Source organism: Cyprinus carpio, chromosome B8 (assembly GCF_018340385.1).
Source record: "Cyprinus carpio isolate SPL01 chromosome B8, ASM1834038v1, whole genome shotgun sequence".
Lineage (NCBI taxonomy): Eukaryota > Metazoa > Chordata > Actinopteri > Cypriniformes > Cyprinidae > Cyprinus > Cyprinus carpio.
The window spans coordinates 17,692,549-17,702,835 of record NC_056604.1 but is presented as its reverse complement, the minus strand read 5'-3'; positions in this window follow the sequence as shown (position 1 = coordinate 17,702,835).

Sequence of the window (10,287 nt, the reverse complement as noted above, 5' to 3'; positions counted from 1 at the left end):
AGCAGTAGCGTGGGTGGTTTGAGGATTACAGTGGTGGCAAATCCCGCAGGGAACCAACCCTCCGGGGACCATCACTCCTCTTGCACCTCCGATCCAGTGGAGCAACCCACGGAACACGCTGGGTCCTCTTCAAAGAGTGTTCCAGTGGGCCTCCCCCGACCAGATGTCGATCTCAGCATCGGAGGGAGAGCTGTCCGATGAAGATTCGGCTGTGCTGCCACCCTCCGGGATGGTGGCAAAGCCTGAATCGGATCCGGAGATGACAGCTATGCTTGCCCGGGCCGCCGAGAGGGTAGGGCTCGAGTGGAAATCTCCACCGTGTCCCGAGCCCTCGAGGCAGGATTATTGGTTTCTCAAGGTGGCTCGCGCTGGTTCTCAGCGCCCTGTCCCGGTGCCTTTCTTCCCCCGGAAGTGCATGACGAGCTCACCACGTCAGTGGGCTCCTACATCCTATCCACCCTTGACGGCGCTGCAGCAAAGGGGTATTCGGTGATTCCCCCAGTGGAGTAGGCGGTAGCGACACAATTGTGTCCTAAATCTGCCTCCTGCTAATGAGGGAAATGAGGGATGCCGACAAAGATCGGTTCCTTAATGCCCCTGTGTCCCAGACAGGCCTCTTCGGCGACGCGGTCGAGAACCTGGCCCAGCAGTTTTCGGTTGCACAGGAGCAGACTGAAGCAGTCTGCTGCCTCCACACATCCGCCGGCCACAGCGCCCCAGCCTGCTTGTCGCCAAGGGCAGCCCCCTGCGCCTGCCCCCACTCCCACGCCGCATCCACAGCCTCCAGCAAGTGGTGCCGTAGAGCTGGGCATAGGCAGGCGGCCCCAACCGTCCTGGGGCATATGGCGGCCGCAGCGGCACTTACACTGCTCGGCCTGTTACATATCAGGCCGCTCCAGCACTGGCTTTATGGCCAAGTCCCGAGGTGGACAACACTGCAAACGTTGCTTACATCATTTGACAAGGTGGTCTGTGCTCCCGTCGCATGTCGCAACTCGCCCGCCACATCCTCCTTTGGAGTCGGAAAGTTCTGAGGTCACTTCGTGCTGTTCACATTCCGGGCCTGCTCAACCATACAGCCGACAAGCTGTTTTGAGCAATGCTTCCGGGAGAATGGTGACTCCACCCCCTTACGGTCCAGCTGATTTGGAGTCATTTCGGAGCCGCTCAGGTAGACCTGTTTGCTACTCCAGAGACCTCTCACTGCCATTTGTTTTACTCCCTGACTAAGGGAACTCTTGGCACGGACGCACTGGCACACAGCTGGCCGCGGGGCCTACTTAAATATACGTTTCCCCCAGTGAGCCTTCTTGCACAGACATTGTGCAAAGTCTGGGAGAACGAGGAGCAAGTCTTGCTAGTAGCGCCGTACTGGCCCACTCGGACCTGGTTCCTCTGAACCAGTGTTCCTCGCGACAGCCCCTCCTTGGCCAATTCCTCTGAGGAAGGATCTACTGACTCAGAGATGAGCACTGTTTGGCACCCGCGTCCAGACCTTTGGAAACTCCATGTCTGGTCCTTGAATGGGACGTGGACGTTCTAGGTGACCTACCCCAGGAAGTAGTGAACACCATCACTTCAGCAAGAGCACCGTCTACGAGAGACGCTTACGCCTTGAAGTGAAACCTGTTTGTTGAGTGGTTTTCTTCTCATCTGCTCCTGCTTGCACTGGCCTCCATCAAGAGGGTAGGGGACCTGCATGTGTAACAGAGGCCAGCAAGTAGGTGCTGTGCAGGTAAACCTCACTCCCCGATCCCAAGAGATGCACTAGTGATAGATGCTAGTGGCTGCAGTCATTTAGCCTCCTTGTTAGTGCGCCGCCTCCCATGCCGGAGACCCAGGTTCGAGGCCCACTCGGAGCAAGGACGAGGTGTGATGGTGAGGACCCGGGAGAGAGGGGTTACACATGCATTTTCGGTCGACGATTCATGCCTAGAGTTTGGGCCGGCTGACTCCCAGGTAATCCTGAGGCCGGCTACGTGCCCAAGGTTCCCACTACACCCTTCAAAGACCAAGTGGTGAACCTGCAAGCGCTGCCCCCGGAGGAGGCAGACCCAGCCCTGGCTTTGCTCAGTCCTGTCCGAGCATTGAGATGCTACGTAGACCGGACACAAAGCTTCAGGACCTCAGACCAGCTCTTTGTCTGTTACGGAGGCCGGCAGAAGGGGAATGCCATCTCTAAGCAGAGGATGGCTCACTGGATTGTGGATGCCATAACCCTGGCTTATCAGGCACAGGGTGTGCCCTGCCCATTCAGGTTGAGAGCTCAGTCTACTAGAAGTGTAGCATCCGCCTGGGCACTGGCTCCTGGGCTCTAGATGACAGATATTTGTAGAGCTGCGGGCTGGGCGACCCCTAACACGTTCGCTAGATTTGAACGTGTCTCTACGCCTTCGTGTAGAGCCGGTATCTTCCTGTGTTCTCACCTCAAATGGGTAGTGGCACCGAGAGGCCCCGGTTAGTGTCGGTTCTCACCTCCTGCTCCAGAGTGTCTGTACTATAGACACTGTTGAGATCCTCCATCACCCTAGGCAGCTGGATGCGGCGGAACGTCCCGCGCCAGGCCTTCATTATGAATCTGTGAGAACCGTGGAAGGCTGTGTTCCATATTGAGACCTAAGCTGTACTCATATCTGTATAGTCCACGGTATAGCCTTAGAGCCCGTGTTTCCCCGGCAGACTTCTGCCTTCCCAAGAGGGTTTTAATCACCTCACATTTCTCCATATACACCTAAATGGATGCTATATGTGTATTTGCTTCCGAAAACTCCTTGTGAAGTATGGGGCTTCCGTAGCGTCGAGAGTGACCAACTTAAAGGGAACGTCTCGGTTACATATGGTAACCCTCGTTCCCTGAAGGAGGGAACAGAGACGTCACGTTCTTTCGCCACGGTTGCTGACTGGATTTAAACCGATATTTTATTAAATCAACCAAATTCACAGAAATATTAACTTATGTGAACAAAGAGGCGCTAACATGACAGCAAAAACTAGGAGACAAAGCGTAAGGCCTAACGATTACAATTAGGTGGGAAAATAAGATGAGAAGGGTGAAACCGTGGTAAACAAATTCAAACAGAAAAGAGTGAGCAGTCATGGAAACATATAAAATTGTTCTGGTTTTAAAGCGTAAGGTAATGAAAATTTTTGCTGTTTATATCTCACAATGACACAGTAGCGCCTTGAAACATGTCGGTAGATGAACTTTCAATATAATATGTTCGATATAGAATGCGGCTCCGATGTGACCTATCTCTGTAATAAACAGTCGCAATTTGTTAACTAACTATTGGAATTTATGACATGTTAAAACATTGCTATACATATAGTCAAAAACCGCTTACCATACATTTTCATAAAAAGAACAAAATATTAAGACATGTGTTTTCTGGGTCAGACCAAAAAGACAGATGTCTAAAACACCGGTATCAAAGTATTGGTGTGGACAGAATAAAAAAGACACGAATCATCACACCTTTCACTTGAAATGCCTTATCAAGTGTAAACCATTTACCTAACTATTGTTTAGAGAGACATACGCAAAAGAAATGCGTATCCATGTATGTACTGTGAAATGCGTAGCTTTAAGTGTAATAGTTAGAAAAGTTTTAAGTGTAATAGTTGCATAGGTAACAGAAAAACACAAATACTTTTAAAATAATTTCATGCTTGATTGGTATCTTGTGATTCTACATTGTAGACAGGCCAGAAAGATGACCCAAAAGATATATAATTGACACAACCATTTAATTGATCAATAAAAATCCATTCTTTTGCTGTATTTCTTTTGAGAGTTTAACCCTTTGACACTAATTACAGAATAATGCAATATTGGAAAATTATCAGACGAGTGAATATAAAACACCAGATTTAATTTCTTCACTTAGAAAATTTGTTAAAATGTTATCAATTAAAGTTGCTGAATTTTCTTTAACTCTTGTAGGTTTATGAATAAAAGGAAAATAATAACTAGAATAAAGGATGTTAAGAAAATCTGCAGTAAGGATATCAAATTTCTCAGATCCCGGCATGTTATTGTGGCGAAGAATAATTATTTTGCCCTTTACTCTCGATCCATGCCAACTATCGTTGAGGTTTTGTCTGTCTGTCTGTTTTTTTTTGGTCAGGTTTTTGATTGTGAACGTATCGTTTTAAGGCGATCAGAATGTGATGTGATGTGATGGATATTTATATGTTTTAAACATATTTTCAAGCTACCCAATAAGTATGTTTTCTCTTTTTAAGAACGTGTCCATGTACTTGAGAACAGTTTGAGAACTTGTTGGTCATTTACACGTTGTGAACTTGCAGACAATGCTCTGTTTGACAACGCTTAACGGGTATGAGTTTACAGTATTTGATAAATGTTTTATAAAAAGTCTGCTCTGGTTTAACAAGTTTGAAATGTTTTAACGTTCTTGTTTAAAGGTATAATATTCAGCATACTGTAAATAAGGCAATTAAATGAGCACATAGTATTATTTCAATTAACCTAATTCCGTGATAACAAAGAGAATGTAGCCTGCTTCAGTGGTTCTTTTTGTGATTTCATAAAAGCATCTCAATTGTTAACAGAGTCGAGACTATCATCTTTTAAAATAAAACTTAGTAAAAAACATTTAGTAACAGTTGTGCGAGACACGAACCAAAAACATCACATTAATGTGTTATCAGTGTATTATTTTACACATTTTATGTAGCCTACTATCGATTTTAAGAGTGTAGTGTAGCATGTGGTTAATAGCGCATGCAGATTATATTTTAAAGTTGTTAAGCTAAATCAGTGAATTTATAAAACTGGTGATGTACCTATACTGACATCACAGCATGATGGTTTTTTAAACCGGTTCATCGAACCGAACTGTGGGAAAGAACGATTCGCGGAAATGAATTACACTTTGCACTACTAGCAGATATCATAAAGTGACATCGCAACACAACCGTATACTTCACAAAAAGTGTGGAAATGTGTCTTTTTATATAGGGTATCTTTGTATAATCAGTAGACCAAGATTTAGAGTGGTGTCATGTATGAGTATTTTGGGATATCATAAAATCAAAAACAAAAAGAATTGTTAAAAAATATTAAGACAAAACAAATATATAAGAATACGATATGTCTGAGAAAGTGGTGTGCGTGAGAGAGTTTGAATAAAAAATTATTTAGGTTAAAGATGCAATTAACTACAAACTACAAGCATACAAGACACTATATGTTTTCCCCCCCAAAACGGTTGTTCACCACATTTAAAAAGTCATAATAAATTTATTGTGTTTTGAAGAGAGAGTCAGATACGGTACATTAATTGTTTATTGTTATTATTATTATTATTATTATTATTATTATTATTATTATTATTATTATTTATTTTTGTTCATTAACCCTCTGGGGTCGATTTTAGTTTTTAGACTGCCATTATAATATCTTAAAAGAAAAGTTCTTTCATACATTCTATTTTCATCTGTCCCGGGACAACTGAGTGGTTGTGAATCCCCTATGAAAGCTAAAAACTGACCTTTTAATATTTTAAACAGTAATGTTGAAATTTACACATATTTTACACATAGTTAATATCTTAACACGTCTGCATCAGTAAGATATTAATGTCATCACTCATCACAAACCGTCAGATGCATCAGCTTGGGGTGATAAGATGGACTTATCAAATATTTTAATGTTTGTTATATCAATTATTTGATTAAATCATTGTAAAAATTTTAACTGCTTCTAATCCTTGCTTTAGAGCACTGTGGTTTTAGGTAAGAATTAACTTATTTGTTAAAACAAAAGGTACATCATTGTTTAATCATACTACTTTCCATCATCTTGTAGAGATACCCTGTGTGATGCTTAACGTTTTTATTTGTAAATGGTTTTTATGAGACATCATATAAGTTTAAATGTTTAACTGTAGGGATCTTTTAGTGTGTGTATGTTTGTTTTTATGTGAGTTTTTGTGCTTTATTAAACTATTTTTAACTATATTGAAGTTTACACATACTGTACATTCACTTAACACATACTTAACATCTTAACACATCTGTATCAGTAAGATATTTGTCACAAACCATCAGACACATCAGCTTGGGGGTGATAAGTTGGACTTGTCGATTATTTGAATTATTTCATCTGTCAATTATTTGATCAAATCTTAGTAAAATAAACCTACATAGACCAGATATTTTATTTTAATAAAATAAAACATTATACAGTGAAAAATAAATATGCTGCATTTAAACGCTGTGGATAATAATACACTTTTAAAGTGAGAAAGAATCTGTTTGAGACATTTGTAGCAAACAGCCTCATGACAACAAATTGTCAGTCTATTATACAGTTGGTCTAATTCATAAAGAAAAATCTCTGTAAGTGTCTTGCATTCATCAGAAGATCATTTACCTGCTTCTAAGCCTCACAAAGTTTTATGTTTGAAAGATCTAAAAATTTACAAAACTTATTTGTCAAAATGAAAGTTACATAATTTTTTAACCATACTGCTCTCCATCATCTTGTAGAGACCTAGACCTGAGTGTTTGTGCATGTTTGCGTGTATGTTTGTGTTTGTGCTCTAGTTTGTTTGTTTGTATGTTTGTGTACTTGTTTGAGTTTTGGTGTATATTTGTGTTTGTTTGTAAGTTTTAGTTTGCATATGTTTGTACAGTATGTTTGCATTTGTATGTTTATATATGTTGTTTATGTTTATATGTTTGTGCCCTAACTTGTTTGTTTATATGTTTGTTTGTACAGTATGTTTGCGTTTGCATGTTTGTGTTTGTATGTTTGTATTTGTTGTTTACGTTTGTATGTTTGTTTGTGTTTCTGTGTATGTTTATGTATGTTTGTGTGTCTGTTTTTGTGTGTATGTTTGTGTTTGGGAGCTAGTTTGTTTGTATGTTTGTGTACTTGTTTGAGTCTTCTGTATGTTTACGTTTGTGTGTGTGTTTGTGATTGTATGTTTGTGCTTGTGTACTTGTTTGCATTTGCAGTGTATGTTTGTGTTGAGGCTTGAAAAATCTAGAAGTGAAGAAAAATAATAAATGTAACTAAAATAAACTAAAATTACCCAAATTAAACAAAATTGTCCTAAAACATAGACTGGCTTGTTAAAAACAATCACCCCCTGACCCGCCCCTATTTATTTCACTTTGTTGTTATTGCCTTTTCTCTGTCTATCGAAGATCATCCTGAACTGCTGTAAAAACACAACCACCAGATCTACACGATTAACATTCCTGATTTACTTAGAAAAATATTTTCTTTTTTACCTAACATTCCAGTTAAATATTTGTATGCGCGTATGTGTTTTAATTGATATATCATGCTAGAAGTTAAGATTGACAAAAATAAAAGACTGATTAAAGGAATTAGACTACTAAATTAAGTGTGAATAACTAAATAAAAATTTAGTGTAATGTTGTAAAAGTTTAGACGTTGTACGTCTATTTCAACTGATAACAATTCTTACGACATTCTTAAGACTTCCCAAAACATTTGCTTTCATTCCAGTTAATTATTTGTACGTGCATACAGTACGTGTGTTTTAACTGATACAGCATGATAGAAGTTAAGATTGACAAAAATAAAAGACAGATTAAAGGAATTACTAAATTAAGTGTGAATAACTAAACTAAAATAAAAATAAAAAAAACTCTAAAATCCTAATTTTAAAGTAAAAATTGCTGGTCTATTGTTAAAAACAGGTAGAATGTTTTCATCAATTAAGAAATGATGTCAATTTATTAAAAACAACTCTTTATTATTTAATTTTAAAAACATTATTTTGTTTAATTATTTTAACATACATTTAAATCTATCTCCATGCCGGTCTCTCCTCTGGCGTTAGGGGCAGGGATGTAGGTGTGGCCTGACCGGAGCACTCCTGAGCTCATTCTGAGTTTTTCAGCGGATCTGATGGAAAACAACGTATGCTTTGCGGGGATCTTTTTCTGTTGTTTAACTTTTCTACCATTGTGACAAAACGCTAACTTTCCTAAATTGTAATGATATACTATATCATAGATTTTATTGCTTAACGTTTGCTTCTGATACTTTTTTTTGTTTAGATCATGGTAAGATAAGTCAACATTTTTTCTTTTCTTTTTTAACTGGCCACAAACTCTAACTTTTAAAAATTGTAACATTAAAAAATTGCCGTGTTGTTTAACCTACATATCTGGAAGGACACTTTTTTGTTTTAGATCAGAGTAAGATACCAATACCGTAAACCTCTGTATTTTTCTTTTCTTTTCTAACTGGTAACAAACTCAAACTTTTAAATTGTAATGTTACAAGATTTTGACTGCCATGTTGCCTACTTTTTAACAAACGTATCTGATACTTTTTTGTTTGTTTGTTTGTTTTAGATAGATAATCAGTAGCCTACTTTTCTTTTTATTTTACTTGTAACAAACTAACTAGTTTTTAAATTGTTTAACAACACTTAAATACATACCTTGACCCCCGTTTTTTACTCTTTTCTGGGAAAAAAAACAGTCATTATATTGTTTCTATTTCGTGTATGTTTTATTGTTTTTCTTGAAATCTGTGTGTAAAAACTTTAATAAAAACTTCCCTTAACCTGTTTAATAATCATATCACGTTTCACAATTTAAAGTTTAAAGCACATAGTTTTGAACAGTTTTCAGTGGCCCACACAAAAACACACATACATTCCTCTGGATCATTGGGGTGCATAAACAGATGGTCACTTAGATGGGTGGGGGCTGTACAGGAACAGGTGTCCACTTATGTAAATTAAGTAAGTCTATTGAAAAACTATTTGTAATAAAGTGGGTTAGGTTTAGTCTCTTAGATTTACAAGAGTGGTTATATTTTCCATTGCACATACATGTTTTCACAAGCTCACCAGTTTATGTATTCCTGCCTGTCACAAGACCAGTCACCTCTGCACACTATATTTCCCAGAATCCTCCCTGGCTCACACCTGCTCACTGCTCCCAATCACTGCACCTGTATGCCATCAACCTCATCAATGGGTCTTTATTAGCCAGCACTAAGCAACCGCACATTGTCTGGTCTCGTCTATGCCCATGACATGTTGGATTTACCCCTTTGTACTCACCTCTGTTCTCTTACCTGTGCTCCAGTGATCCCCGTTGCTCCTCAGCCTTCTGGAAAACAAGAAAGGAGTCTTATTATTCACCCCAGCTAAGTTCCATTGCCTGCTCCTCTGAACAGTTGTTACTGCTCTTGCACTTGACATGTTCTGCACCTGCTGCCGCTCTGCAAAATAAACCTGTTGTTGTTGTCACTTACTTGCTTGTTTCCCTTGTGTGTTGCTGACAGAAGAAAAGACCTAAGAAACTGCAGTATGAGCACTCCTCGCCATCTAGCAGACCAGCTATACTCCCTAACTCAAAGTGGCTGACCCTTAGTCGAATTTGCTAAGGAATTCTTGGAGCTGGCCCCTATCCTCAATTTGGAAAATGAAACACTGATGACATTCTTCCACGTAGGTTTGGACAAACCATTATATTCACAGATTCCCTGGAACACGAACAACTGCATGTTGGAACAATACGTTCTATATGCCCTCCTGCTGACCCCGGTCCACTCCTGAAAGACAATTTATCCGTCCTGTGATACCAGAGTCTACTCTAGTCCGAGTCAAGGCAGAGTCCGCTCCAGTGTCTTCTCCAGCCCCTGAGTCTGCTCATTTGATCAAGTTCAGTCCAGAATCCACTACAGTCCAAACTAAATCAGAGTCTGCTCCAATTCCAGAGTTTAGTTATGAGTCTGCTCCGACCCCAGAATTCAGTAAAGAGTTTGTTCTGGCCCCAGAGTCTGCATCAGAGCCCGCTCTAACCCCTTAATCTTAATCAGAGCCCACTTGTACCAGTAAGTTAACACTTAAGTTTATCTAAAGTCCAAAAGCCCATACGAGAATTCCATCCAGACCATGCACCCCCTCTCAGAGCACAGAGAGTGCTCCAGTCCCCAAGTTAGCCCATTGGTTTGTATTTTCGGTTCTGTTTCTTTAACGGCCACACACGTGCTGGTTGAGGTTGAATAGGTGCGGGCAGGGAAATAAGGAAATTAAGTTTCTACAATATTTAGTAGTAGCTTATCAGTGGTGATTGTCAGTTCATGTGCATATAGCAGAAATGTTCCGAAAAATTCAATAAAAAGACGTAAACAAACAGACGATTAACACTATTAACAGCAATTATGCAATCAAACTTATAGCAAAATGTGGTAGTTCTGTATGTTGTCTCTGGGTTAGCATCATCTGAGGTCCTCTGAGGGGCTGGCATCATCTCTTCTCA